This window comes from Python bivittatus, unplaced genomic scaffold (assembly GCF_059951505.1).
Source record: "Python bivittatus isolate LINGU-HERP-01145 unplaced genomic scaffold, Pbiv_v1 ctg000310_np1212, whole genome shotgun sequence".
NCBI classification, from domain to species: domain Eukaryota; kingdom Metazoa; phylum Chordata; class Lepidosauria; order Squamata; family Pythonidae; genus Python; species Python bivittatus.
Window position 1 is genome coordinate 2,978,062 of NW_028277054.1, and position 22,861 is coordinate 3,000,922.

General features: G+C 36.7%; 1 protein-coding gene across 2 annotated transcripts in view; it reads left to right on the forward strand.

Annotated features, from left to right (window-relative positions):
- The first annotated feature begins 6,082 nt into the window (after positions 1 to 6,082).
- Positions 6,083 to 22,861, forward strand: part of BICRA (BRD4 interacting chromatin remodeling complex associated protein) — an 80,129-nt gene continuing 63,350 nt past the window's right edge. For both annotated transcript variants that reach the window (XM_025165908.2, XM_088139842.1), the window contains exon 1: positions 6,083 to 6,208. The gene's annotated coding sequence lies outside the window, so the exon portion shown is untranslated. The remainder of the gene's footprint in view (positions 6,209 to 22,861) is intronic.

Genomic DNA, 22,861 nt, shown 5'->3' on the forward strand with positions numbered 1-22,861 from the left:
TTTTTTTTTTAACTATTTTGGGCGCGAAAAGGAAGAGGCGCCGCCATTTTGAGGAGGAGGGATCAGGAAGGCGCGAAAGCGAAGCGAGGGAAAGCGGGCAGAGGCGCCTGAGGGGAGACGGGCGTGAGGGAGAGGATGCAAGGTTATTAAGGACGGAATAGCTGCTTGTATAAAGAAAGGCACGAGGGGTGTATTCGCCGGTTGCAAAATTAATTCATGAGGCACCGAATGCTCCATCAGTCCCAGAGGGCGAGATTGCCGAATTAGCTAAAATCAAGCCGAGTAACACTTATGTTCTATACTCCGCAATCAGCCCAAATAGGATTGGTGATGGTGGTCCAGCGGGCGTGGGAACACGACCTGTTTGAGTCCTGGTTTCTTTTGTGGTACGAACTCCTTTCCTAACCTCCATGCAGATCAGCCAAGTGTCACTGAGTGGATTTTGTGGCTTTAGTTGAAAGCGTCCTATTTTGTGGTCATACCGACTTACTTTTAGGGATTGTGGCTGTGGTAGTTTTATTAGAGAGTAATACAACTTTCCTGCACTAAGATTTGTGGTAAAAAGGGAAAACCTTTTCCCCTCATTTTTAATCAATAGTTAAGAGGGCTAAATATGCTAATGAGAAGAAACCACTCATTAAAAGATTCACCCCTCAAGACAAAAACTGATTATTTCAGCAGTTAAAAGATTGAAAAAACTATTCATTACATTCCACAGCCATAATAAAAAGAAATAACCAGGAATTTTAAAATCTATCCTGAAAAGTAACTTCGTAGTATTACACTGGATTTCTAAATTTAAAAAATTAGAATTTAGGGGTACAGAAGATGCTCTTAGATGCATTATGGCTAATCAAGTGTTGTATTAAAGTCACTCTATTTTATCTTCCCTTCCAGCTGTAAGAACCTAATCTGTTGGCCTGCGCTTAGTCTTCCATGCCATCTTAAGATAGACTCTGCACGTTTCATGAAATCAATCTTGTCATATTTTCCCTCTTTCTCCCACTCCCTTGTGCTCTTTAATAACATCTTGCCAGATGAAGAAATGTGGGGATGTCAAAAGCTTGCCCGCATTTTTGCCCATATTTGGTTGGTCCTTATAAAAGTATTGGTTGTGGGTATTGGAATTCCTTCTCAACCAGTGTAGTTTCTGTTCGATTTGCACTAAAAAGTTGGGAAGCTCTGAGTGAAAATACAAATCAAATAATTAAAGACACCATTTAAAACAAAGCATATCAATGAAAACTATCCATGAGAGGTCAAAAAGTCAAGATGGCAGCCACAACTATGCAACTAAAAGCCCCATCCTTTTTTTTTATGTGCATCACAATGCACATAAAAAAGGGGCAGGGCCTTAATCTCATGGTTGTGGCCGCCATCTTGATTTTTTTTACTCCCTCCCTGCAGACATCCCTGCATTGAAGCATATCTTTTTACAGAGATAAGAAACACCACCAACCAGGTTAAAATCTTCAAGCAGGCCATCTTAAAATCCAAAAGTCTGACAGAATACAAAAGCCTCTGATTGCCAGGGAAAGGAAGACAAGAGATGGAACTAGCCAGTTTCACAACCTTGTGGAAGTGGTTCAAGCATCAGGGCAACAGAACATTTTCTGTTTGGTGTAATTCCTGCAGTGAGCAGCTACTGCACTGGGGTTAGTAACACACTAGTAACATGAAGTCTTGTACTATCTCTGCCTCATTTTTTAGTCTTATTGGAGGACCAAATAATTCATATTAAGACATTTTAGCCCTAACTTCTTCAGTTCTGTATCAAAAGTTGTTTTATCTCAAAAAAAACTATAAAGCAGTTACAAAACAAAAAGCTTTGTAAATCTAAAGAAGCACCATTGTTGCAATCGAGTTTATTCTAGTTTTATAATTAAATTATATTTAAATTAGTAATTTATTAGCCTATCAATGGCTGATCTCATTTTACTACAGACGGAATACTGTTCCTCACTAAAGGATGTTCCAAGAGAGATTTGCTGCTGCTCCCCTCCAACCTACCAGATAGTAATGCTTTACCTCTTGTCCTGGAGGGACAGAAAGAGAGACCTACATCCCCAAGATTGAAGTCCCATTCCTATGAAATCATCAGAAGTCACCAGGATCATCCTAATGACCAGAAAAGAAGGGGGAAAAGCCCAGACGAATGAGATGAGCAAACTCAATGAAGTAAGTAGTCAAGTTGATTTTAAAAATGATTTCTTCTGCTATTCTGCTCCTTTTGCAGCAACGTGGTGAAAATCACTATCCATCCAGTTCCATAGCTTTCTCCAAATCAGAGGATCTGAGAGAAATGGAAGGTGTGCTCCTAGTCCCAGAGCTTTTGAGAACAGGCAGGAGGAAACCCTCAATCTGGGGCAGGGAGAACCTAGAAAGATTTGCAGACCCACAACATATATAAGTAAAGATGAAGGTATGTGTTCACATACATACCACACTCCTATAACAGACTATAAAATAATGTTCATGGTTTTGCAGTGAAAAGGCAAGAAAAAATGTTATTGTCTGCTTAGGTTTGCCAGTGTGTCAGTCCATCAAAACTCACAGGACTGGCTATATTAGGACTAACTTACAACTTATCAGCATTTCAGGTTCAGTTTAGCCTATATTATGTAAAAAATTAAATTTCAGAATGAAAACTATTACGACTTGTGAAATTGAACATCTGAGAGAATGCCTGTGTGGTAATTCTAAATTGCTCCAAAAAATGATGCTAGTGCAATTCCAATTGTCAAAATACTGAATCTGGGGTCTTTGTCATAAGAGCAACAACCCTCTGCTGTTCATATACTTTAGTTTCATTTTAAACATAATGTTCAAATTTGAAAATACATTGCTGTATTATTCAAGTATGAGATTCATAATTCAGAACAGTCAACATCCTTGCCCAATCCCATTGCAAAGTCCTGATTTCCTAAATCCCATAGGGGTGGACTGAAAGCTCATAACTTTTCTAGGTATAGACTAGGTGGGGAAAAAATCATTAGAATATACAGAATAAACAAGGGCATAATTAATGAAGCAGATATAATCCAGAAAATAGTTTGAGACTATTGTCATCTTGCACATAGAGACTCAAGAAATTTCATTTTGAAATACTAATTTTTCCAAAGTCCCATTCTTTAACAAGAAAATTAAGATTGTAACTTAATAGTATCTTCTACAATCTGTTCCTCCTGCAGCCTTCCATTTTTAAGGCCACCACTATGTCGTAAAAACCTAGGTAAAATTTTTTCCTGGGGAACGATACGGGTGGGGGAAGAGAGAGAAACAACTAATACAGTAACAGCCTCCTCCACCAAAGTCGCAGAACTCTATCCCCACACTTCCTCCTAGCTTTGGCTTTTTATACATTACAAAACCACCCCCTCCTTCCGTATATACAGTACAGAATTTAAAGACAATTCAAATTCAGCCAATTGTAGAGTATAAACATAGCAGAAAGTTCCACCCTCTTTTAATTACCAACGATAGTCAATCCCATTTAACCTGTCTAATCAGGCTGACGAGTGCTGCCTTTAGCCCGTCCCATTACTTTCTGATCCGCTTCACTTTTGGCCAATCAGGAGAGCTCTCTCTCCGGCGAAACCAGTTTTTAATTAGTACGCCAAGGACCCTTTCCCGAGTTGTGCTTTCGGCTGCCTGATAACAACGCTTGTTTAAGACGATGCCTGTTTGGCTGCTCGACTGCAGAGAATGCTCCGGAAGTCTTATTTTGTTTCACTTGGTTCATTTCAGTTTTGCTTAATATAGCTTTCAAAACAGTAACGAGGGCTATCCTGATTACTTTTGCTTAAGTTGTTGGCTGTAAAAGTGAAATATTGCATTTTATTTTGTTTGGGTGCTAATTTATAAAAACTAGAAAGTATTTCTTTTATAGTAGATACTGTATGTGCAGAAAGTGGCCTGGTAATCTGTGTTGCCAGAACAGTTGCAAAATGCTATTTGTATTTTTTTTTTTCAAAATGGATTTGAGTATGATCCATGATACTACAAATCAACATTACTGTATCTTAATGTCTCTTTCAATAACCTAATGACTTATTCACATGCTTATAATAAATTAGAAATAATGTTAAGCTCTGAGGCTGTGATATTCCATTTTGTTTAGTAATAAGCTACAATTTTTGATAATAAAGTTAAACACAATTGGTTTGTTCTAAATAACTAGACTCATATCTTTGGAGAACTCAACACTTTTTCCTGAACTAATAACATATTTCATTGAGTTATATCAATTTATTTCCTGGTCAACTTATTTAGAATTAGGTTGTATACTTGCAGACCTATAAACACATATTTAAATACACCTTATTTTACACCATAGGGCTTTGTCCTCAGGAAAGATGCATAGGTTTAGGCTTTACCAAACACAAAGCTTATATTAGAGTTAGTACTATATTTGGAAAAAATATATTGTAATAAAGCAACAGACAAGGGGTTTTATGTAGGTGTTTGGTTTTTTTAAAGGCTTTGCACTTCCATACATATGTTAAGCCAAATGCTATACAGATGGGCCCATGCATCATTGCTAAACCAAAGTATGATTTGTTTGGTTTAATATACATGAACCCAGTCATTGTTCAGTTAGTAATATTTAAACAAATCATGGTTTGGCACAATGTCTACATACCAATATTTTCTTATCAGGTGCTTCTAAGCTATAGTGGGGTCCAACATGTCTATTTCAGAATGTCCCATTTATTTCAATAGAAATTACTCCCAGGCAAGCACTTGTGATCATATTTTTGAATTTTTGTTATTTAATGTGAAACCTATGGTTATATCCATATATAACATTAAGCCAAAAGCAAACTCTGTATTTAGCCAACTGCTAGTGAGTAGTGTAGTTGGTTCAGGGTTCAGTGTGCTCAGTGAACCCAAAATTAAGTTAATTGAATGAACATAGTTATCCAAAGGTAAATATGCCAAGTGAATACAGCTAATACATTGTGTGTGAAAATTAGGTTGCCAGTAAGCCATACTTAATTAAATCAGTGTGTTCAAATGCAATTGGAGGGATGTGATGGTGGATTAGTTAACTTAGCTATGTCTGGGTTGTAAGATCCAGATAAATTGCTTTTGTCTGTTTAAACTGAGCAGCAAATAAATCGTGTGCATTCTAAATAAAAACGGCTAAAACGTTTAGTAGAACAAAGTGGGTTTGAAGTTACGTTTGGGCCTGCTTTGTAGTTGGAAAGGAGACCACTAGGAAATCCCAAGGCTGGAGACTAAGAAGTCAAAAAGCATCCCTGAAGGTTTGGCAAACCATTTTTTATAGCGCTGCCAAGATGACAGCACAGATGTGTCCATTTAGTCCCCAAGCGTCAAATTTGAATCTTTTTATTGTCACACGTGTAAGATTTATGTACCGTAACACAAATTGGGGGCATTAAGACTCACACAGCACAGGCTTGCGTTTTACTCTGCTTTCCCCATGGTCCATCACATGATTCCATGTGGTCCTAAGTGTATTAATTTATAAGTAGATCCCACAAAGTTCAAAAGGGTTTAATCTTTAGTAAGCATGCCTGGGGCTGATGGGTTAAAACGGGTAATTGTCGCTGCTTCTGTAAAGCATTCTAATTTTAGATGGAGGAAAATTTTTCTAGATCCCTTTTTCAGTCAGTGAGGGTTTTTTCTCCCCAGTTTTTCCAAGAACCCTTTGGAAATTAAGATTTCAACCATCCTTTTCGCCTAAAAATGCCCCCGGTAGTGTCGTCCGCATGTCACGTACAGCCTTCCTCCTGTAAGTGCAAGGTTTACAAATAACATGTTAATCAGGAAGCTCGCTCAGAGTGCCTGTACCTTTAATTCACCCTTTCTTGACAACCTTCGTTGATGTCTTGGTACAATGCTCCCTTTTGAGCGTGCGCGCGTGTGGCTACAGTATTTTGAAAGAGGGAGAGGGGTGGGGCACCACAAATGCAAATTAAGTGGAGTGGGTGGAGGAAGATTAAAAAAAAAAGCTTTCGCTTAAAAATGTAAAAATAAAACTGCCCATTTGTATTTTTACCATTTCCGCCCACCTCTGCTTTTTCTTTCTTTCTTTTTTTTAAATTTTCAGAGGAAACCATCATCCATTGCAATCAGGCACTGAGCTGACCCTCTATGAGTCTGTGCCTGCTAGGGTCCTGCCTCCGGAGCCCGTGCGGGGATGTCTCGGAGACCCCGCGCTGACTGCTGCTCAAACATCACGGTGAGTTTGTTACAATGTAGCAATTTCTCTTTAAATCTCTTAACTCTCTCTACCTGCAACTCAGGGCTGTGACAGGGCGAAAAAAAACTGGGGGGAAAGGGAACCGTGTCCCCCCTCCTTGGGTAGTAGCACTGATCTCTTTCCATTGCTCCCCCAATTCAGTTCTGCCCCCCCAAACAGCCTTCTATTCCTGCGTCTGCAGAGCACGTCTACAGAATACAATGTAGCTTTATAAAATGATACACAATCTTCTAATCGTTGTAGCGGGGGGTGCTGGGAGATTCTTTCCCCACCCCCATCTCTTCCTTCGCATATCTCTACAGGCTTCTAGAATAGATTTTTCTTCTCCAGCAGAAGGGGTGGGGGCTTTGGGGAGCGGAGGAAAAGAGAGAAGGTTATCATTCGCAGGGTTGGATAATTATGTGTAGCTTTTTTGTTTTTCCGGTTGTAAAGGCATCGTCTATTTCATTTTCCCCCACCCCCACGCCATGTCCAAAGTAAAAGCGAAGGATAGCCCCAGCCAATGGGACTTCTCCCATGGTTTCTGAAAGGCTGGATGGGGAGTTGTAAAGCAGAAACATATTTTCTTTGATGTCTTACTTAAAAAGGGAATTCAGATGTTTACAGGACTTACTTCTAAAGGTATTCCCAGATAGTATAAAGTCATTTATTTTGATAATGTAAAAATGCATTCTTGAGCTCAGTAAAACAAGGAAGAACTGCTAGATGAGGTTATCCTCTATTAACCTGGTCTTCTCCATCTCCCTTTATAAATCTCTGCTTAAGATTCTGGCCTTGTTCTGCAAATCACTCCATGTCTATTTTGTGCTGATTTTGGTTGAAGAAAAAGAGCAGTACTACACAATTAAAATAAGTCACTTCAATTTTTTTCAAATTATTTTATTTCCAAATGGAATGTTATCACCCCCTTCTGTATTCCTGCACTTCAATCTCATGGCTTTCTGTGAAATAAAAACACATTTCTTTTAAGGTATTCTTTTAGTTTTGTACATTAATCCTGGCCATTGCCCCCATTTTTTCTGCAATTGTATTTGTTTTTCTGCATGTTTCATACCTGTTTATATATTTGCAATATGTACAGATTCTAATTCTCTGGCCTAGCTTTTTTCATATGCTTAAGTTAGTAGTCCAGTTTGGTTTAATCTCTGTTTGAGGTACACTTGCATACCTCAAAGTTCATAGTAATAAACACTCAATATGAAAGAGGTCATTTTGTGAATGTTTTGCAAGTCCAAGAAAGACACCAATTTTCCTCATCCTTACCAAGAGCATATCAGGGTTTTTTTCCCTTTAATTGACAAACATGTTCAGTGGACATCTCTGGGATAAATTCTAGTATTCTTGGAAGTAGTTATCAAAACCTATGGTAAAGTTTAGTAATAAGTGTTTGGAGATCTTTGAAGGCAGAGATGAGGTTCTTTCTGCTTCTCTGTTTCTTGTCTCAGGGAAGTTCAAAACTGGCTTTTAACAAATATTGTTGCATTTTCCCCAAGCTTTGTTGATTTGGAAGTAGAACTCTATTTGGAATATTTCTTTTTTAAAAAGTCACTACACTAATCTAGAATGGGAAGACATATGGTGTGTTTTCATTGATTGCTAACTCACTGGAAAGGGCTAAAGAGCATATACACATTGCTACTTTATCCCATCATGTGCACATACCTCATTAAGCAGGGACAGAGGCTTAGCTGAAGCCATATGTGTTATGCCAATTTAGAACTATTTTCAATTTGTAGAAATCAGATTTTGAAATTACTATAAGCCTTGGTTTCAAATGCCCATTTCCACAAACAGTGGAAACTGAGCTAGCTGAAAGGTCATTAACCATAATTAGTAGCATCATTTCTTACTGATTAAACAGTGGCAGATATGATTTAGTATGGACCAGCACTGGGATTATTGGTTAGATTATAGTTAAACAGCTATTGCATCGCTAGGTTATTGAGTGTAAGGACACAGCTGTAGCTACTGCTTTGTGTTTGTTTTTCACTCCTTGCAGGCCCATGGGGTGTTCTTTTAGAAAGCAAAAGAGCTAGCAAAAATTTTATTCCATCACCCCAGATACAACAATTCTGATTTTGTTGAGCCACTACTGATTTGTAGTTATTCGCAAAAAAAAAAAAAGTGGGGGTGGGGAGAAGGCCTGCCACCAGAAAATTGCTGAGATGTCAACTAAAGAAGGAGGGGGATTGACAAGCCATTTTTACCTATGGTTTGGGGTGCATTTGTTGACATATGACATATGACTTACTTTAAACACAGATAATGTTCCTTAGTGTGTCATGAAAAGTGATCAATTATTAAGTTCATATATTACACTAAACTATCACTTATTACGCATGATTTGAATAATCCACAACTGTCTGCGTTCACATATTATACAAAGCCATAAACTAAAATTTACAAATCACAGTGTGTGTATTGGTATAGTATGCCAAGCAAAAATCAGACAAACTGCATTAAGATTTAGCATATGATAGATGAATCCAGCCCATCGTGGATTATTCAATAAATAATGGCTTAATAAAACATTGATGAGTTTTATGTGTGATCCAGTCTGAGGTCTGGTTCTTACAACATGTTAAACCACAATCAGTTTGGTTTTGGCTTAGTGTGTGTGAGCCCAGCCAATTATAATTTATTCGTCAAATCATAACAAAATGCTGGCTTAGCAAATTATGTAATCCCACTCATAGGAAGTATCCATTCATAATACTAAGCTATGGTTTAATCAAGAAATCATTAGTTATGCTTATGCAGCAAACTTAGGAACACTACATTATAGTTTTGTGCAAATCGCTATAACCTGATTCACACATAAACCTAAGCCAGCATTTTTAATACACTTGGTTGAACTAGCCATGGTGCTTTGGTTTATACTTAACTTTTTTGAGTCAGTTTACATATCATACTACGCCAAAAACAACAGTGCTAAATGGCTTAGCATTATGTGTGAAGTAGGCCACTGCAATATGGATTCAAATCTATTTCAGTTACATTCATTGTCATTTACTATTATATTTCTAAATATTTACTTAAGTGCTTGGTTAACCAACTTTTTCACATTCCCTGGTTATAAATGCACAAATTATATTACTTAAACTCTGATCTTGCATACATTTTGAAACAGCTCCTTCACAAGTTGCCTAGATATGTAGTAAATATGGTTAAGAGAAAGTTTTTCAGTATCAAAATTCAAATAGTATACAATTCTCTTCGATGCTTTCTAAAGGAGTTATCCAACTCTTGCTATGTTATTGTTAAAACTTTAAATGTAGCAATTCTGGAAAAAAAATGGAACGACTAAGACTTCTTAGCTGCCATAGTTTTTTGTTGATGTTTGTAGAAACATGAAATTTATGTTTTTCATGAGTTGCCTTTGTCTGTTTTATGTGTGTGCCAAATTACCTGTGCCAATTGGTACAGATCCACTATATTTAATCAAGTGGGAGCTAGTGTTTCATATTTTTTAATTATTTCTCACCAAAGTAGTAAATGTATATTTCATACTTGACTGCCAAGAATGTTTAGGGAGAAGTTAAGGTAATTGAAAACATTAAAATTTGGAACTCTTAATATTTTGGTTGGAATCAAGTTATCATAATATGCTTTTAATGTGAAATGCATCTCTATCCTTTTTAATACAAATATGAGAAATAAAAACAGACTTTCTTTTAAAATACGGAAACAAAAACTAGAATACATCCTATTTGCATTTTAGAATGTGTGAGGTGTTTTAAGAAATTAAAGAGTGAACCCCTTTGTTTTCAGAAATAACTGCCCTTCTACCCAGCTTCTCTCTCTTCTCATGACTTTCTAAGATTATGTCCAGAAAAAATCAGGAAAGTTACTCAGTTAACATTTATGTGTGCAGAGAAGACCAATCTTTTATATTACACAATGTTAATGTCACATATTTGAAAACAGTAATGTGCTGAATGAGGGATAACAAACTAAAATTTAATTGAGATAAAACAGATGCTCTTAATTAAGAATCAGATGATTTAGAAATACTGTTGGATTTGCTTCTGAAATATTATGTTGGGACCAGGAGTACCTTCCATGAGTTTGGGTGATATGTCAAATGTGCTTGTTCACAGGAAAGCCATAGTAAGGCGTGCAAGTTATATCCAGAATGGATTACTGTAGTACACTCTATATGAGGCTACCTTTGAGCAGAAACTTCAGGTAGTCCAAAATGCAAGAGAGATGGTCTTGATTGGTGTTTTGGAGTATGTCACATTGATTTGCAAGAATGGCACTGGCTTCCTTGTTGTTTCTGGAAAAGTTTAAAGGGCCCATTATGACATTTAAGGCCTATAATGATTTGCTTTCGGAATAACTGAAGAATCATCTCACCCTGTATGAACCTGTTTGCTTCTTCAGACAGTTATAAGGAACCTATTGGTTGCACTGACTGGGTCTGCTGGGAAGCCACAAGTTCCTCATCCCTGCCTTAAAAACTGTAGGGGAGGCGTTTCAAATTCTGACAGAGTAGTGCCCAGTGGTTCATAGAGTTGTATGTTTTTGTGGCAGTATCTAGATTGTGGAACACCATGCCTCTAGAGGTTCCTTTTACTCCCTCAGAGGGTATTGCATTTGAAGACATTTTGTTCAAACAAGGTTTCAGCATATTAAAGTTATTAAAGTTGAGGCATGTTAACAAAGTGCTTGTACAAAATCTATGTAAGATGTTTTGCCTGTTGCATGTGTCTCCATTTTTACTGTGTTCTTTATTCATATACTTATTAATGATTCTAAACAGCCTTGGGTATTATTTTCTTAAATAAATAAATAAATAAATAAATCCCTTAATCCAGGGGGGAATACCTCACAAGCATTATAAACATGATGTAATCCATTATGAAGCTTCAGTGTGACAAATCACAAATATTCATGGCATTATAGACTGAGGACTACACATTCCTACTTTCCATTCCATGGAGAAGTATTGTTTTGTCTGTACTAATACCATTGCTTCTGGAAAAATCTTATACTTCGACAGAGTCAGATATGCCTAACTAGATCTTGGATCATTGCTCTTGTCAGCAAGATACCTTACTTAATGTCATAAGTGAATATCAAGCCAAACAAAAATCAGTGAATTTCACTGTTCTCACCTTGCTTTTTAGCATATGAATTTTTTTTCCACAAAAGGTATACGTACTACTTGAATCAGTGTTCAAATTATGTTTCTAGGTGATATAAAGACTTTATTTAGCTGGAAACCACTACATTTAATTATTATAGCAATCAATGTATATATAACTGTTCAAAAAGCATATAAAACATTGGAAACCTGATTTAATTCACCAAGAACCCCAAACCCCTACAAACATTCCAGTTTGGAATTCCATTAGTAAACAGCTGTAAAACCTCTGATAAAAAGTGTAAAACTCTGCCATGCAATACCATGTTCTTGTAGTGGTCATGTTTGTACTTTGTGGTAATTCAAATTCTAGCTGATCAGATTTGCTTGTCTCTTTTGCCCATGGAAGAACTAATAAAGCACAGAAACTCCTGTGATTTGTTTACCATGAACCATGAATTGAAACCCTCTAGCCAAACAAACCAGGGATCAGAAGCTTTCAGCTGGCTTGAGGGAACAAACCAAACTTTTTGGTGCCTGCTCCCTTGTAAATAAAATACCAAACCACCTTTCATGGTTTGTTTACCTGCTCACTTTGGGAGGAGGACCCAAATAGGAGTGACAGAGCTATATGCAGCAGTGGACAAACTGATTAATAGCTAGAATTTTGAAGAATTCTGTCTTACTGCAATGTAGGTATAATCTACTATCTTCTTGAACACTAGAAATTGTGCATAAGAGAGGTTTCAATTATTCCAATTGCTCAAATTTTACCCATTGTTTTAAAACAGAGCTATAAAGTAATCAAAGATCTTAATTGGTTTAATCAAAAAAGTAGTAGTTAACATAATTTAATTTTAATAATTTTTCTATGATATGTATCTCAATATGAATCTGCATCAGATATTAATAGGCAAATCAGAGAGCACAGGATTTAACAAAAAGGCTGCCACACATTATTAGAAGAAAGGTGGTTTATATATTTTTCTGGTACAAGCCTACATGATTAAGTATGATTTTGAATTGCAACTTGATCAGTACAAAATATCCTAAAACTGCAATCAGTTTTCAAGTCCGGGCTATAGTTATGGAAGGACCTCATAATTGAAAGTCCTAGATTACAGAAGAGGAAATGGGTTGAAAGAAGAATAGTTTGTTGAATTGTCATGTGCTGTTTTGAAAATTTCCTGATTGCAAGTGTGTGTGTAAATGTAATAATGCCTAAATATAATACATATATACATTATTAGGTAATCAAGGTTATTCAGTATTTATTAGAGAGCAGTCTCTAAAAGAAGATGAAAACCACTTTGAATATCCATGGTTTGTGACCAATGCAACGTAAAAAGGCAATTTTTCTGAGGCTGCTAGCTCTAGTCCATTTCTGGTAGAAGTTTGATTCATTTTCTATCCTACTTTTCTTCCACTTAGTAGAAGACAGTTAAATCATCTAAATGTCACTCCTGAGTTATTCGCCAATTCCATCATTCTTGGAATTTATTTATTATTTTTAAGATTCTTTTTATATTGTATTTTAATTAATTTTATCTCTTTTGTAAACCGCCCTGAGTCGCTTTTCAACAAGATGGGCAGTGACAAATTTGATATATAAATAAATAATCTTAATATTAATTGAATTAATTCAATATTAATTGAAGATAATTCACTTATCCAGTTTGGTTTAATGGTGAAGACACCAGATTAGAAACCAGGAGATGGTGTGTTCTAGTCCTGCCTTAGGCATGAAAGCCAGCTGGGTGATTTTGGGCCAGTTGTGCTCTCTCAGCCCAACCCACCACACAGGGTGGTTGTTGTGGGGAAAATAGGAGGAGGAAGGAGTATTAGATGTGTTTGCTGCCTTGAGTTATTTATAAAATAATAAAGATGGGATTTAAAAAAATCTAAAAAATTGTAATTCAAAGATCCAAAGTCATCCTTAAACAGCCCTTCTAGGCACCAGAAAATACGTGTTAAGGCCATATATAACTTCTTATAGGAACAATAATAAGAATATACTTCAATATTGCAATCAAAACTCTGAGAAGAGTCAGGCAGGATTCTGTTGTGGCTCCCCCTCCCCTTTCCATAGAGAGATGTTAGGAGTTGGAAAGGAGATTTTGTCTTCCAAGGATGGCCTACTTTATACTTCAAGAGGCTTTTACGTACAGTTGTTATTTAAATTGAACACCTCAGCTAGTAAACTCTGTATGAATTAACTTCAATAGAAGAATCATCAGACAGTGCTTCCTGGGCCAGGTCTGGTATCAAGAATTCTGTAAGACTCCCACCTGCCAACTCAGAGACTAAGAAGAATGACTAGCCATTCTGGAAATTGTATTTAATAGCATGTGCTTGGGAAAAAAATATTCAGAATCTCTGGATGACATTGGGAGAAATCATAGATAATCCAATACTCTGTCTTTGATTTGTTTATTTGAACTCACTGCAAGTTTAAAAATCAAGTGTTGCAAGATTCTCTGGTGATACTGCTACCCCTGTTTTGTTATTTTCTTCACTGGCAATGTAAAGAATGGACAATTTTAGTTTTTTCTCTTGTGACAAAACTCATTAGTATATAACATTTTACAATGAGATATTCTTGCCAGTTAATTTGATAGTGTAGAATATTGTTGCATATAATAAATGGACCTGGTTTAAATCCATCCTTGCAATAATTGGTCTACAAATGCAATCACTGTCTCTGTTGTTGGGAATCCTTATAAGCCTTCACCTATTTCTGTTAGTTTCCCCCTTCCAATTTTCTTATTTAATTATCCCAAGTGTATTCCCATTTTCAGTTTACAAGGAAAAAATGCTCATTATATTAGCATATGTCTATTTCAACACTGTAGATATCTAGATTAAATACTTGTTTCATAGTAATTATTTATTTATCTATTTATTACATTTTTCAACCACCCATCTCCCCCCAATGGGGGAACTCTGGGGGATTCACAACAAACATTAAAAACATAAAATGTATAAATACATAAAACCTTAATTAAAAACATTACTAAAAAGGAGAAGGAGAATCCAAGAGGATGAAAAATCTGAGGATGAAGGCAGAAGGCCTCTATGGGGCTAGCCATCCCCATGCTTGAGGTATTCCCACCCCACCCCAGGCCAGGTGGCAGAAGACCTGGCTTCAAAGCCAGGCCAGGAGTGTGGGGGCCAATTGCACCTCTGGGGGCAGAATTTATTTAATTCATTAAATTTTTTATAGCCACCCACTCCAACAGACAATGTATGATTAATCATGGTTTTCTTAGTTATTCCAATTTTCTGAGTTCATACACACTCAGCTATAAATTAAGCACACAGGTTGAATGTACAAACTATATGTTTAAAACATATTGGCTAATTTGTGGTTCAGTGTGTCATGCAAATACTGCCACAATGGCCAAAGGGAAAAAAAACTAACAATGTGCTCATTAGTGTCACATTGATTTTCAAATACTCAGACTTCAGACTTTTCTGCATTCAACCATGGGAATTCAGTCTATAAACAGTCTGTTTAGAAGCAGCTCTAGAGAGGCATTTGAAGCTTAGCCATAGCCTACTATATTTGCTATCATTGCGAGCTGAGAATACACTCTAGAACCTGTTAAAAACTTCTTTTGATGATATGGCAGCTTCTTGACTTACTGATCAAGATGTAGAATCCTTTTATTTGGTTTTGGAAAATTCCAGTTTTACACATACCATTCTTTAAAAGTTATAGAGGTTACCAAAACCAAGCTGATAATTGCATGATTTGGGTAAACTGCTATAAAAACTGTCTTCAGGGCACTGAGGCTAGATTAAAAAACAAATGTATGTTTTTGATGTTTCTGTGTGTCTGAAGGGCCTGTTATTTTTGACTTTATATAAAATCTACAAGATAGTTTGCTGGGTAGTTGGCTCAGTAGGACTTTACATTTAATTCAAATTTGTTTAAACTGGAGTGCGTGAACCATAATCCTGTTCAAGTAAATGCAAGATTAAACTGGCTGTTAGAAAGAATAATGCTAGCAAATAAACATTCTTTGGTTGCTTTGAATTGAAGTCACTGAAGTGCCTTTGGTCAATTTCTGTACTCTGACCCAGCAATAGGGTGTTCAGATAAATGATAAAGAAGTTAATTGAGTTGTGGCTCACACTGTCTGACCTCCAGGATTCTTATTACATTGCAGGCTCAAATGCAGAAGTGGCACCAAAAGAAAACACTGCTTTTGAAATACTCCCTTCCTCCTCCTCCGCACTCATATTGAGAAATTTTGAATTTCACAGTGTTTTATATACAGTGGGGCAAAAAAGTATTTAGTCAGCCACCAATTGTGCAAGTTCTCCCACTTAAAAAGATGAGAGAGGCCCATAATTTTCATCATAGGTATACCTCAACTATGAGAGACAAAAGGAGAAAAAAAATCCAGAAAATCACATTGTCTGATTTTTAAAGAACTTATTTGCAAATCATGGTGGAAAATAAGTATTTGGTCACCTACAAACAAGCAAGATGTCTGACTCTCACAGACCTGTAACTACTTCTTTAAGAGGCTCCTCTGTCCTCCATTCGTTACCTGTAGTAATGGCACCTGTTTGACCTTGTTATCAGTATAAAAGACACCTGTCCACAACCTCAAACAGTCACACTCCAAACTCCACTATGGCCAAGACCAAAGAGCTGTTGAAGGACACCAGAAACAAAATTGTAGACCTGCACAAGGCTGGGAAGACTGAATCTGCAATAGGCAAGCAGCTTGGTGTGAGGAAATCAACTGTGGGAGCAATAATTAGAAAATGGAAGACATACAAGACCACTGATAATCTCCCTCGATCTGGGGCTCCACGTGAGATCTCACCCCGTGGGGTCAAAATGATCACAAGAATGGTGAGCAAAAATCCCAGAACCACATGGGGGGACCTAGTGAATGACCTGCAGAGAGCTGGGACCAAAGTAACAAAGGCTACCATCAGTAACACACTATGCCACCAGGGACTCAAATCCTGCAGTGCCAGACGTGTCCCCCTGCTTAAGCCAGTACATGTCCGGGCCCGTCTGAAGTTTGCTAGAGAGCATTTGGATGATCCAGAAGAGGATTGGGAGAATGTCATATGGTCAGATGAAACCAAAGTAGAACGTTTTGGTCTAAACTCAACTCGTTGTGTTTGGAGGAGAGAGAATGCTGAGTTGCATCCAAAGAACACCATACCTACTGTGAAGCATGGGGGTGGAAACATCATGCTTTGGGGCTGTTTTTCTGCAAAGGGACCAGGACGACTGATCCGTGTAAAGGAAAGAATGAATGGGGCCATGTATCGTGAGATTTTGCGTGAACACCTCCTTCCATCAGCAAGGGCATTGAAGATGAAATGTGGCTGGGTCTTTCAGCATGACAATGATCCCAAACACACCACCCGGGCAACGAAGTAGTGGCTTCATAAGAAGCATTTCAAGGTCCTGGAGTGGCCTAGCCAGTCTCCAGATCTCAACCCCATGGAAAACCTTTGGAGGGAGTTGAAAGTCCATGTTGCCCAGCGACAGCCCCAAAACATCACTGCTCTAGAGGAGATCTGCATGGAGGAATGGGCCAAAATACCAGCAACAGTGTGTGAAAACCTTGTGAAGACTTACAGAAAACGTTTGACCTCTGTCATTGCCAACAAAGGATATATAACAAAGTATTGAGATGAACTTTTGATATTGACCAAATACTTATTTTCCACCATGATTTGCAAATAAATTCTTTAAAAATCAGACAATGTGATTTTCTGGATTTTTTTCCCCATTTTGTCTCTCATAGTTGAGGTATCCCTATGATGAAAATTACAGGCCTCTCTCATCTTTTTAAGTGGGAGAACTTGCACAATTGGTGGCTGACTAAATACTTTTTTGCCCCACTGTATGTGTTCACAGATGAATAGCTAGAAAACGTACTCTCAGGTATTAGGGTAATTGGGAAAGATAAATGCATATGCTTAATGCAGTTAATTGGGAGACTTAATAAACTTGTTACATTTGGGACTGTTCTCTCTTGGGGATTTTCTTAACTGTATGACAATGAATCCTACTGGGATCTCTTTGTAATCCATATACTGCAAAGTAGAATTCAATCCCCCAAGATTCATAACAATTATTAGTTTCTCAAAAGAAAATCTGTTATTTAAAAACAAGAAGAGCTAGTAGATATTTTACTTCTATGCTAAGCATTCACTGGATAGGTCATCAGATTTCTAAATCTCTCTCTGCCTCTACCCCCATTTATTGTTCCTTTATTCTTTAAACAACATTTTATGTCACTTGCCTCATTTTTTAGCAATCCATATTGAAGTAGTTACCTTTTAAACTGAGTTGCATTTTGCTTTTCCCTTTTTCTTTTTGCAGTTGAACCTCATTAGCTAGCACTTTCTTAATATTTCTTTCAGAACCTAGAGGCTGCACATACATTTAGCATCTTGTGTTTTTTTGATGGGTACATACAGCTGTCTTCTGTACATATCCCAGTTTGCAATATATCTACTTTGCATTTATTTCCTCAAAGACCTTTATACTTTGACCTACTGTTTGCCATAGTTTCTGTGTATATTACTTTAAAACAAAAATCAGCACAGAGAAAGCTAGCTAATACTTTATATGCTGGGCGGATGGGTTGTTTGTTAAGTGTTTTATTTTAAATTGTGTAGTAAATATATTACACTGCCACATTTTTACTGCTTTCCATTAAGATGCTATGCCCTCACAATGTGGTTCACACCAGTACTAAGTCATAACATGATTTTTTGGCTTAGTGTAATGTGTAAATCACTTATTATATATTAGTATTGAGTGCAAAACAGGCTATTATAGTGTGTTCAACAAAACGTGGTTTAAAAATCCTACTTTAGCAATTATGTGAAAATAGTCTCCATTTTTTCCCCCATGGAGCTCAGCGTTATATTAGGTCTAACTCATTCTGTCCTTAGAAATATCAATATAGGCTAAATTAAGGGAAGATTGTCCATAGCCACCCAGTGATCTTCAGTGAAGTGCAAGGATTTAAATCTCAACCTGCATCCCGCCGCCCCCCCCGAAAAAAAGCTGGTACTCCTTCATGTCCAGCAGTTAAAGACACACTAAACATTAAACAGAAAAGACAAGGATAGCAGAAATAAAATCACAAGAGTTTTAAAGAACATGGGAAAAAATTGGCAAATCACATGACTATCCAGATTTTTTACAGCAGATCAGTGGGTCAATAGAAAATAGAAAACAAACGAAGTAAACCCAGCTTGCTGCAAGATTCACATCATTAGACATAGCTACAGAGGATTTATTTATTTATTTATTTATTTATTTATTTATATTTTAAATTTAGTTACCACCCATCTCTCTCAAGGAGTGACTCTGGGTGGTTTACAATTAAACAAGAATAAATATTAAAATACAATAAAAACAATGTACATAAATAATGTATTCCAAGGAATTGATGGTAAATTAAAATATTTTCCCAATCATCATTTCAGATGCTATGGTATGTGGAGGAGAACCTTTCTTAACTACTATTTGAAGAAATGGTCCTTTAGATATCCTCCTCCTAAGCTACAAAGAGCTTTAAAGCCAATGAAGCCCCTTTATTCATGTGAATGTAATAATGGTGCTATATAACATCCTATCTGGTCCAGTATTTCTTCTTAAAGTTTCCAACTAGATATCACAAATAACATATGAGTGCAACCCCTACCTTAATGTTTTGCAATCATGTCAAGGCTATATGGTTTCAGCAGGTGTTTGGCCCCTAGTGGTTTTGAGCAAGAGCGTGCTATTTCTGAGTTTAAATTCTGTTTTTATAGTTATGTATTTTATTTTGTTTTATTACCAAGAGTCCTTTAGGATTGGGGTGGGTTATAAGTATTTTAAAATAAATATTGTGTTCTTCTGCATATATACCCTAGCAATTAATATTCAGAGATACACTGCATCTGATAGTGGAGGTAATAGAGCACCAACCAGTAGCCATTAATAATTTTATTCTCTTTGGAAGGATATCTACATGTCATGACTAGGTTTCCTTTATTTAAGAATAATACGAATATTGCATCAGCTTAAATTGAAGGAAGGCATTCCTGATTAGACCTGTCTCACTGAATATCCAGAAGTAAAATAGGATCCAGGGGTATTTACACACTTATCTACGACTTCAGAGGAAGCACAATACCATCCTAAATATACAATAACTCTATTCCTTCTTTTACTAACTAAGAACAGTTTAATCTTGTCTGAGTTAAGATCCAGTTTCAGTCTATTAATGATCTCAAATATCATTTCAGAACCTCAGTACCTTCCTGCCATGTGATAGAAAGGGGAGACAGAATTGGGTATCATACCACTGAGGTCACGCCTCATAAGTAGCAATTGTCTGTGATGTGCTCAGTGGTTCTTTAGTTGTGAATATATAATGCCTTCTCATTTCAGGCATCAGCAGTAACATACTATGACATTGGTAGACTGTATATGATGTATACTAGCAGTAGGCGGCATTGGTAGGCAGCCCGCTGTTCTTCAGACTCTTTGGATATCCCCAATGGTCATGTTGATCTAGGCTTATAGAAACTGTAGTTCAAAAATATTTGAAGGAACCCATTTTTTCTATGCTTCGTCTATAGTTTGGGAGGAGATTGAATTTAAATATAATTTCAGCCATATAACTATTCAGGGGAATGCAACTGGAAAATTGATGAGGATAAACATGAATCAAGATTAGGCAGTAGGCATGTAAACAATCACAACTTTTCCTGTGTTTCCTCTTCTCTTTCCTCCCTTCTTTTCACAGCCTCTACGAACCTCCATAACGAGTTAATACAACTTTGTTTTTATAACATGATTAACTATAACTTCGCCAGCTTTTTAAAGCTGATTGTGTTATACAGCTATAATATTCTCTGTTATAGTAGAAATATTCCACTGTAGCTAAAATTCTAAACCAAGAATGTTTAATTTTGTTGTGTGTCTCCCTGAAATAAGAATTTTTGGGAAATTACCATATTTTATTAGAGATCTCTTTTTTGATGTTGGAGATGACAGTTACTTTCAGAATTTCCTAATTCTCTGCCTACAGCTTGAGAATAACATTTCCTTTCTTCAAAATGAATTTCAAGTATGGCTTTATTAACGTGCTGGGATAACTGCATCAGTAAAATCTAATATAATTGCTTAAGATAAACTTTTAAGTTTGAAAGATTAAATAAGTACAGAGTGAATAGAACAGTCCTTTTCTTAAGAACTTAGTTTTAACAAATTATAAAAGAATAAGAATTGCAGGCACTGCAACTATTTAATGGATGCTGTATGTGTTTCATGCTAATGATTTTCTCAGTACCAGAATATAAGCTGAAAAAGCTTTAATCCCAAACTATAGTAAATCTGGGATCTTCTCAAACTATCATTTCTTACAAAGCTTAAACCAAAGGAGCTGGCCCCTTTTTCATTTTTTTATTTTCATTTTCAATAGAAGGTGCAATACAGTAACAAAAACAATATAAGGATTATATATTCCCAAGGAGGTACACCCAAACTTTACTGCAGGGGTGAAAACTCATTTATTTTTTATGTTATTTATTGAATTTGTAGGACACCCCATCCCAGACAACTCTGGACAGCTTTTCAAATTAAAGCAACAATAAATACAACTCCAGCAGTAAAAACAACATCCATTCAGGGAACAAAACGCCCCATCAAATTTTTCACAACTCTCGGAGCCTGTCCATCACCCTAATTCAAGGCCTGCAGGAAAAGACAGGTTTTTAAAGACCACTTGAAAACAGGCAAGGTGGCCTTCAGAGCTCATCCCTGCTCCTATTTGCACTTCTCTTCTTTTGAATCAAATTGACTTCTTTATCATGCTCTCATATATTGAACTTTGGCTGACTAAAATCCCATTAGAAGACAAGAACATGAACCCCTTTTATACATACAAAGAATATGATTCCCACACATGTGAATTGACTGGTGTTGTCACTGTAATTCATCACACTGGAGATGGAGAATACTCTCATCCGCAAAAAGTACAAAATTTGACCATTACAATAGTCATGATTTCTGGTCCACTTACACCAGTTCACTGCCTGAAGTGTACCTATTAATCATGGGCATCTGGCAGCTCACTTGATAGACCAAAAGCTATGATACGTAAGCCTGATAACTTCTTTTCTACATGTCCTGTTGGCACATCTTAAGCCAAGTCAGTCAGATGAACTGAGGATGAATTGTGACACCATGCAAATAGCACTTGCCCATCTGTTCAGAATGCCAGGTGAAGACTAATTTACACAGCATTGGCGAAGTTATAAATATCTTTTTACTAAATCTAATTCGAAAACCACACTTATGGCAACCCTGTGGCTGCTGTTGCCATTTTCCTCATCATGTCTTCAGGCTATCTATTGTCTTTTAACAGCAACTTATAGGGCATTTTCCCCCTATCTAATAAGTCCTGCTTAGCTTAGCTTTGGCTTGATGCCTGAATGGGCATCTGACCTCTCTGACTGCTGATCGCTATTTAATATATTTCTACTCAGGTCTGCTATAATCTTGTAAGTAGCTGGATCTAGCAACTCCACTAGGCATATATAATCTTAATTACTTGTTATTCCATTATACAATGACTATGCCTTTTAAAAACAGTTGTATGTAACATCAGCCAGATGGCCAATTTCTGCTCCAAGACTCTCTCTGAAGATAGGGCATTTTCTAGTAGAAGAGCAGCAGCTTGGGGAGTGTTCCCCCACCCCACCCCCCACTGCTTTTTCCTTGCTAAGGTTTTCAGACTCCTGCGTGTCTTATAAACAAGGAACTGAAACCTCAAGGGAAGCAAAACAGCTTTTATTGGGGAAAACAGCAAACAAAGGGTTAACCATAGATACATTCTGTCTTACAAGTTATCCAATCAAGAATGTATTTGCAGTGGAGATGAAGTGAACTAACATTTTATTCAATTCTAAAGTATTCTGTAGCTTGATTCTGGGAAACACAGAATTTTAGGTAATAACCAGATCAGAATATCAATGACAAAAGGCAGTATGTAGATTCTATTTGCACGTTCTTATTTGCATTTATTCAAAAGTAAATTACATTGAATTCAGTGGTGCTTCATCTCAGGAAAGAATTGCCATCCTAGTCTCCTTAGATCTGCATCTCTAATAGCTATTTCCACTTTCATCTCAAACTGAACTCATGGAGACCAGACACAAATTCTGTTGCCTCTGAAAAGCATTCCTTAACATCTCATTAAACTTATCCTAAGTATAATTATTAGTATTTTGTGACACTGTCTTTTTTCTTGCTTATTTTAGTTCTCTCTTTAGGAAAAAGAAACTTTTAATGTATAACAAGTTTGTACATCTGCCTTTTCCTCATTACATTAAAAGACAGCAAAGTGGAATCAACCTAATTATTATTGAGGGTTGCACATTGGTCAGTCCTCTCATCTCTGCCAACTCTTTTATTTGGCGTAATAAAAGTGGCCATTCACTTCACTGAGCTAAGGATAGAAATGGGAAATTGACACACCTACTGTGTTTTTATTTTA